We start from the raw sequence: 8,910 nt of genomic DNA on the forward strand, positions 1-8,910 counted from the left end.
CTAAGGGATCTAGCCCGAACCATGAAAAACAGCTCCAGACCATTATTCCTCCTCCACCAAACTTTACAGTTGGCACTATGCATTGGGGTGGGTAGCGTTATCCTGGCATCCACCAAACCCAGATTTGTCCGTCGGACTGCCAGACGGTGAAGCGTGATTCATCACTCTAGAAAACACATTTCAACTGCTCCAATTGCTTAAACTGAGTCCAATGGCCACTCCAGCCGACACTTGGCATTGCGCATGGGATCTTAGGCTTGTGTGCAGCTGCTCGACCATGAAGCTCCCGACGAACATTCTTGTGCTGACGTTGCTTCCAGAGGGGGTTTGGAGCTCGGTAGTGAGTGTTGCTACCGATGACAGATGATTTTTACGTGCTACGCGTTTCAGCACTCGACAGTCCCGTTATATGAGCTTGTGTGGCCTACCACTTCGCGGCTGAGTTGTTGTAGCTCCTCAACGTTTCCACTTCACAATAACAGCACTTATCTGTAGCAGGGCATATATTTGACAAACTGACTCATTCAAAAGTGGCATGATGGTGCCACGTTGAAAGTCACTGAGCTCTTTAAGTAAGGTCATTCTACTGTCAATGTTTGTCTATGGAGATTGCATAGCTGTGTGCTTTGATATACCTGTCAGCAGTGGCTGTGGCTGAAATAGCCGAATCCATACATTTGAAGGGATGTCCACACACTTTTGTATATATAGTGTATGGCTGTAATGCTTGATAATGTGCGGTACCAGTAAAATGTTTGGACACACCTACTCATTCAAGAGTGTGCAAAGCTTTCATCAAGGCAAAGCGTGGCTACTTTGAAAAATATAAAATAGATTTGTATTTGTTTAACACTTTTTTGGTTACTACATGATTCCATATGTGTTATTTCATAGTTTTGATGTCTTCACTATTATTCTATAATGTATAAAATAGTACAAATAAAGAATAACTGTTGAATGAGTAGGTGTGTCCAAACTGGTACTGACTTGTACTCTATGTGAAATGAACAAAGGTGACCTAAATATTGACTGACTTTTATCAAGATGCCCACTCAAGAAAATAAAACTAACCAGCGCCTGCAACCTGGTTCAGGTTATCAGTCAACCTCAGGGCATTTACAAACAGCACAGGAATTAAATCTTCCACACGTATTGATCACATCTTTACTAATGCTGCAGAAATCTGCTCTAAAGCAGTTTCTAAATCCATCGGATATGTTGATCATAGTATAATAGCCATATCTAGGAAAACCAAAGCTCCAAAGGCTGTGCCTAACATAGTGTATAAGAGCTCATAAAATAAGTTTTGTAGTGATTCCTATGTTGAATATTTGCCGGTCTGTGGTGTGTAATGAGGAGTCACCGGACACTGCACTTGACACATTTACGAAATAGTTTATTCCAGTTACTAATAAGCACGCACCCATTAAGAAAATGACAGTAAAAACAGTTTAATCCCCATGGATTGATGAGGAATTAAAAAATGGTATGGTTGAGAGGGATGAGGCAAAAGGAATGGCAAGTATATTTTAATAGGGTCTGAATACTTATGTAAATAAAGTATTTATGTTTTATATTTTTTATACATTTGCGAACACTTCTGAAAAACTGTTTTCACTTTGACATTATGGGGTGTTGTGTGTCAACTGATGAAGAAATAAATACATTGGATCCATTTTAGAATAAGGCTGATACGTAAAAACATTTGGGAAAAAGGAAGGGTTCAAAACAAGTGCCACAATTTAGATCATTTTAAATGTATTCGATATACTTCAATGCTAGTAAAATACAAATTAAATTGACATTAAATGCATTAAATGTATTTATAATTGTTCCAATTTAGACCATTATTAAGATGCTTAAGTATATTTATCACAGATATACTTAAATATATTAAAATATGTTAATGAAGTATAATTTAAGTATATATATATATTTTTATTATTATCCACTTTGGAAGTCTGGCTGCACACCAAACTGAACGAAAAGAAGAAGAACTGTACTATGAAACAAAGATAAATTATATAAATAATTATAGTAAAAAGCTTTGAAGAACCTTAAATTAAACTTGGCTCCATCATTCATTGAATCAGATGGCTCATTCATCACAAAACCCACAGATATTGCCAACTACATTAATTATTTTTTCATTGGCTAGATTAGCAAACTTAGTCATGACAAGCCAACAACTAATTCTGAATCTACACATCCAGGCAAACTGACCAAATAATGAAAGACAAGCATTGTAATTTTGAATTCTGTGAAGTGAGTGTGGAAGAGGTGAGTTTTTTGTTGTTGTCTATCAACAGTGACAAGCCATCTGGGTCTGACAACTTGGATGGAAAATTACTGAGGATGATAGTGGACGATATTGCCACTCCTATTTGCCATCACAGGAGGTTGGTGGCACCTTAATTGGGGAGGACGGGTTCGTGGTAACGGATGGAGCGGAATCAGTGGAATGGTATCTAATACATCAAACACATGGTTTGATGCCATTCCATTCGTTCCGTTAAAGCCATTATTATGAGCCGTTCTCCCCTCAGCAGCTTCCACTGTTTTCCATCTCTTCAATCTAAGCATACATGAAGGTGTGTGACCTCAGGCTTGTTTGACCAGATACAATGCTATTTCACAGTAAACAAATGAACAACAGATGTTCAACATGCTTAAAGGGAAGGGCATTCAACATGTACTGCACTTATACAAATGACTGATGATTGGCAGACATCATTTGATAATAAAAACATTGTGGGAGTGGATTTGTTAGACTTCAGTGCAGCTTTTGAGAAAAAACCAAGCCATGAGGTCAAAGAAATTGTCCATAAAGCTCAGAGGCACAGATCTGGGGAAGGGTACCAAAATAATTCCGCAGCATTGAAGGTCCCCAAGATCCCAGTGGCCTACATCATTCTTAAATGGACGAAGTTTGGAACCACCAAGACTCTCTCTAGAGCTGGCCTCCCAGCTCTCCCTAGAGAGGCAGTGAGGTGACCAAGAATCTGATGGTCACTCTGACAGAGCTTCAGCGTTCCTCTGTGGAGATGGGACAACCTTCCTGAAGGACAACCATCTCTGCAGCACCAATCAGGCCTTTATGGTACAGTGACCAGATGAAAGCCACTCCTCAGTAAAAGGCACATCACAGCCCACTTGGAGTTTGCCAAAAGGCACCTAAAGGACTCAGACCATGAGAAACAAGATTATCTGCTCTGATGAAACCAAGATGTAACTCTTTGGCCTGAATGCCAAGCGTCACGTCTGCAGGAAACCTGGCACGATCCCTACGGTGAAGCATGGTGGAGGCAGCATCATGCTGTGGGGAAGTTTATCAGCAGCAGGGAGACTTGTCAGGATCTAGGGAAAGATGAACAGAGAAAAGTACATGGAGATCCTTGATGAAAACCTGCTCCAGTGCTCAGGACCTCAGACTGGGGCGAAGGTTAATCTTCCAACAGGAAACGACCCGAAGCACACAGCCAAGACATCGCAGGAGTGGCTTCGGGACAAGTCTCTGAATGTCCTTGAGAGGCCAAGCCAGAGCTCGGACTTGAACCCAATCGAATATCTCTGGAGACACCTGAAAATAGCTGTGCAGTGACGCTCCCCATCCAACCTAACAGAGCGTGAGAGGATCTGCAGAGAAGAATGGGAGAACCTCCCCATATACAGGTGTGCCAAGTTTGTAGCATCCTACCCAAGAAGACTCGATGCTGTAATCGCTGCCAAAGGTGCTTCAACAAAGTACTGAGTAATGGGACTGAATACTTATGTAAATGTGATATTTCAGTTTTTTACTTTGTCATTATGAGGTATTGTGTATAGATTGATGAGGTAAAAAAAACATAATAATTTTTTGGTAAAGGCTGTAACATAACAAAATGTGGAAAAAGGGGTCTGAATACTTTCCGAATGCACTGTAACTGCCTACGTTTTGCTGGACCCCAGGATGAGGATCTGCTGGGATCCTTAATAAATACAACCCCCTGAATCACATTTAAGGCAATTAGCATTGCTATCTCCACCCTCAACTCTGTAATGGAATGATCTCTAGATGTAACGTTAGCATGGACTCTCCCACACAGAGATGGAGGAGTGTGTTTGAAGAAGGGGATGGTAGAAGTAGGGTACATGGACTCTCCCACACAGCGATGGAGGAGGATGTTTGAAGAAGGGGATGGTAGAAGTAGGGTGCATGGACGCCTACACACAGTATCATGCTAGTGTTTTGTGTAACATCCGAGAGCTGTTGAAAAGTTATATAAACATAGGTTGTTTCACAAATACTTGTGATAAAAAGTTGTGTAATTCGTGTGAAGACATAATCAACATATTCAGGACTAGTCTGAACTCATTGTGTATATTGGGGCGGCAGGTAGCCTAGTGGTTAGAGCATTGGACTAGTAACTGAAATGGTTGCAAGATCAAATCCCTGAGCTGACAAGGTAAAAATCTGTCTTCCTGCCCTTGAACAAGGCAGTTAACCCACTGTTCTTAGGCCGTCATTGAAAATGAAGAATTTGTTCTTAACTGACTTGCCTAGTAATTTAAAAAAAAATATGTTAAGGTCAATTGCTGTCACATATTTTTATTTTTATCTCTATGTTTTTCTAGTAGAATCTCTGAGGCACTCTCCATTGATAATCAGCTGATGTATTTTGGAAGCAAGCTTAATAACATTCATAACAAGGACACAATACTGTATAGATACATCAACAAAAGCCTTCAGTCAAATCAACCATGGGAAAGTTACTGTATGTGTTTTGATGGTGCAGTAATGATATTATGCATACTCTTAGAGCAAGGTGTAGTGGTATAAGGTTTTCATCAGCATACATTGAATGGCTTAAATAATGTAATATCTGTACATACAGTTATTCACCTAAAGCTTAGTAACGTAATGAGTCCAGTTTGCATGTTGTTCAGTAGCCTAACAGTTTGAGTTAGGCCTACTACTCTATACTTAGCTTGTAGTGTCGTATGATAGTCTTGTTGTCACATCAATGATGTAGCTACTGTATCAACATTGGTGGAAATTGTGTGGCTCTTTCTACCTCCTTATCTAATCGAGAAGTGTCGTATGCTTCCAGGACGTGTCTTGAGAAAAGAAAACATCTCCTTTCCAAGAGAGATAACCCCTTATCAATGGACTCATATCTGAGTATACAAAACAGTAAGAACACCTGTTTTTTCCATGACAGACTGACCAGGGGAATCCAGGTGAAAGCTATAAACCCTTATTAATGCCACTTGTTAAATACACTTCAATCAGTGTAGATGAAGGGGAAGAGCCAGGTGAAAGAAGGATTTTTAAGCCTTCAGACAATTGAGACATGGATTGTGTATGTGTGCCATTCAGAGGGTGAATGGGCAAGTCAAAATATTGATGAACATTTGAATGGGGTATGGTAATAGGTTTATTGGTCACATACACATGGTTAGCAGATGTTATTGGTCACATACACGTGATTAGCAGATGTTATCGCAGGTGTAGCAAAATGCTTGTGCTTCTAGCTTCGACAGTGCAGTAATATCTAACAAATTACACAACATATACCCAATACACACAAATCTAAGTAGGAATGAATTAAGACTATATACATATATGGACGAGCGATGTCAGAGCGGCATAGACTAAGATACAGTAGAATAGATTAGAAAACAGTATATACATATGAGATGAGTAATGCCAGATATGTAAACATTATTAAGTGACTAAGATACCGTAGAAGTATAGAAAACAGTATATACACATATGAGATGAGTAATGCTAAATATGTAAACATTATTAAGTAACTAAGATACTGTAGAATAGTATAGAATACAGTATATACATATGAGATGTGTAACGCTTGTCGTCTGGGGAAGGAGAGGAGGACCAAGGTGCAGCATGGTAAGTGTTCGTATTTTAAATATTTTAATAAACACTGAAAACAAAACAATAAACAACCAACAGACAGTCCTGTAAGGTGCAACACAACACTAAAAGGAAAATAACCACCCACAAAACACAATGGAAAACAGGCTACCTAAATATGGTTCTCAATCAGGGAGAACAGATTGACAGCTGCCTCTGATTGAGAACCATACCAGGCCAAACACAGAAATAGAAAATCATAGACAAACTAACATAGACAACCCACCCAACTCACACCATGACCATACTAAAACAAAAGACAAAACAAAGGAACTAAGGTCAGAACGTAACAAGATGAGTAATGCCAGATATGTAAACATTATTAAAGTGACTAGTATTCCATTCCTTAAAGTGGCCAGTGATTTATAGTCTATGCCTATAGGCAGCAGTCTCTAATGTGCTAGTGATGGCTGTTTAACAGCCCTCACCTCCTCCCTGTAGGCTGTCTCGTCATCGTTGGTAATCAAGCCTACTACTGTTGTGTCGTCTGAAAACTTGATGATTTAGTTGGGGGTGTGCTTGGCCAAGCAGTCATGGGTGAACAGGGAGTACAGGACGGGGCTGAGCACGCACCTTTGTGGGGTCCCAGTGTTGAGGATCAGCAGAGTGGATGTTTCCGACCTTCACCACCTGGGGGCGGCCCGTCAGGAGGTCCAGGACACAATTGCACAGGGCGGGGTTCAGACCCAGGGCCTCGAGCTTAATGATGAGCTTGGAGGGTACTATGGTGTTGAATTCTGAGCTATAGTCAATAAACAGAATTCTTACATACTGTAGGTATTCCTCTTGTCCAGATGGGATAGGGCAGTGTGCAGAGTGATGGTGATTGCATCGTCTGTGGATCTATTGGGGAGGTAAGCTAATTGAAGTGGGCCTAGGATGGCAGGCAAGGTAGAGGTAATTTGACCCTTGACTAGTCTCTCAAAGCACTTCATGATGACAGAGGTGAGTGCTACGTGGCGATAGTCATTAAGTTCAGTTACTTTTTCCTTCTTGGGTACAGGAACAATGGTGGCCATCTTGAAGCATGTGGGGACAACAAACTGGGATAGGGAGAGATTGAATATGCCCGTAAACACACCAGCCAGCTGGTCTGCGCATGCTCTGAGGACGCGGCTGGGGATGCCATCTGGGCCGGCAGCCCTGCAAGAGTTAACACATTTAAATGTTTTACTCACATCAGCCACGGCGAAGGAGAGCCCACAGTCCTTGGTAGCGGGCCGCGCCGGTGGCATTGAATTATTCTCAAAGCGGGTAAAGAAGGTGTTTAGCCTGACTGGAAGCAAGACGTCGGTCTCGGTGACGTGGCTGGTTTTCCTTTTGTAATCCGTGATTGACTGTAGCCTCTGCCACATACGTCTCGCGTCTAAGCCATTGAATTGCGACTCCACTTTGTCTCTATACTGATGTTTAGCTTGTTTGATTGCCTTGGAGTGAATAACTACACTGTTTATATTCTGCCATATTCCCAGTCACCATGCCATAGTTAAATATGATGGTTCACGCATTCAGTTTCGCACGAATGTTACCATCTATCCACGGTTTCTGGTTAGGGTAGGTTTTAATAGTCACAGTGGGTACTACAGCGGGTTGTGTCAAGAACTGCATGCTGCTTGGTTTTTCACGCTCAACAGTTTCCTGTGTGTATCAAGAATGGTCCGCCACCAAAAAGATATCCAGCCAACTTGACACAATTGTGGGAAGCATTGGAGTCAACATGGGCCAGCATCCCTTTGGGGGGGTGCAAGTCAATATTAGGAAGGTGTTCTTAATGTTTTGTACACTCAATGTATTATCTGCCAACGCAAACACTAACTTGTTTCTGAGAAGTACGTATAAATGTAGAAGGAATAGGAGTCTGCGTGTTGGCACTGAGAATAGTGGGTCATGTGTAAAGTAGAGCCACATGGAGTACGAGGGGCAGGGAGAGGATGCCATCTGCTAAGACCAGAAGCCACTGTTTCCATGGCCAACTCCACCATCCGGCTTGGGACATGTACACTAACTCTGTACTTACAAAGAGGGACAAAACTGAGTTATCTAGTCAAATGAACGTGGCAAAGTTCAGTGGGACAGTGGAGACTTCTTGAAAAGCGAGTTTACAAGGCAGGGTAGGTCCGTACAGCGTAAGGGGGCATTCCTCAGTCATAGACAGACCCGACACAAAACACTATCTCTCCTGTATGTAAACCCAGACCACAGAGAAGGATCTTTCGTGGGAACGGAACACTGTCTCTCTGGCTGGTATCCCACTCATGTGAGGCCATATGGTGCTTACAGTATGGAATAGCTGGCTAAGCCAATCAGAGCCATGCTTCGGGCCTTGGAATCCCAGCACACAGGTTACCATAACAATTATATCACTGGATGTGAGTGTTAATCCTCGGACAGGGCGTTCTGTTTTTGTCACTTTGTCTCTATCCCTACACTATAGAGATTACATTAATAGCACATACATCAGGAGAGTTGTCAGTTTCATGTGTGATTTACAGGTTTCCCTAACATGGTTGCATTTAGAACAGTGTTGTGAGCGAGAAATTACAAACACTATAATAATGCTATATTTGTTTTTATAATGTAAAAATAGACAAAGCGTTTTATTTAATGTAACGATACATAAAAACAAAAACAATTGCTCTCATTGATGTGAATGGATGAATAGAACAGTGGAATCTTGAGATTTCTGTTTCTCGAATCCTTACTCTTCCATGGCCCATTGTGGTTAGTTCAGTCAAACAGTACTTCAGTGTTCTCTAGAGAAGAGAAGTGGGATGGAGCATCATAACACAATATTCTGTCTGTTCCAGTCTGATTTACAGTCTTTCCACTCTCTCTTTGTGTCAGCTTTCCACTCCTTCATTGTGCATTTACAGTAACATGGACCAAACTACTCATTTCATTTCCTCATGAAAAAAAAATGGTTTGAGATGCCACATACTATTTGGGATCTGTTATGCATCTTCTTCCTAGGAGTACATTTTTTGGCTTTTAGA

This window comes from Oncorhynchus mykiss, chromosome 16 (assembly GCF_013265735.2).
Source record: "Oncorhynchus mykiss isolate Arlee chromosome 16, USDA_OmykA_1.1, whole genome shotgun sequence".
Classification (NCBI taxonomy): Eukaryota; Metazoa; Chordata; class Actinopteri; order Salmoniformes; family Salmonidae; genus Oncorhynchus; species Oncorhynchus mykiss.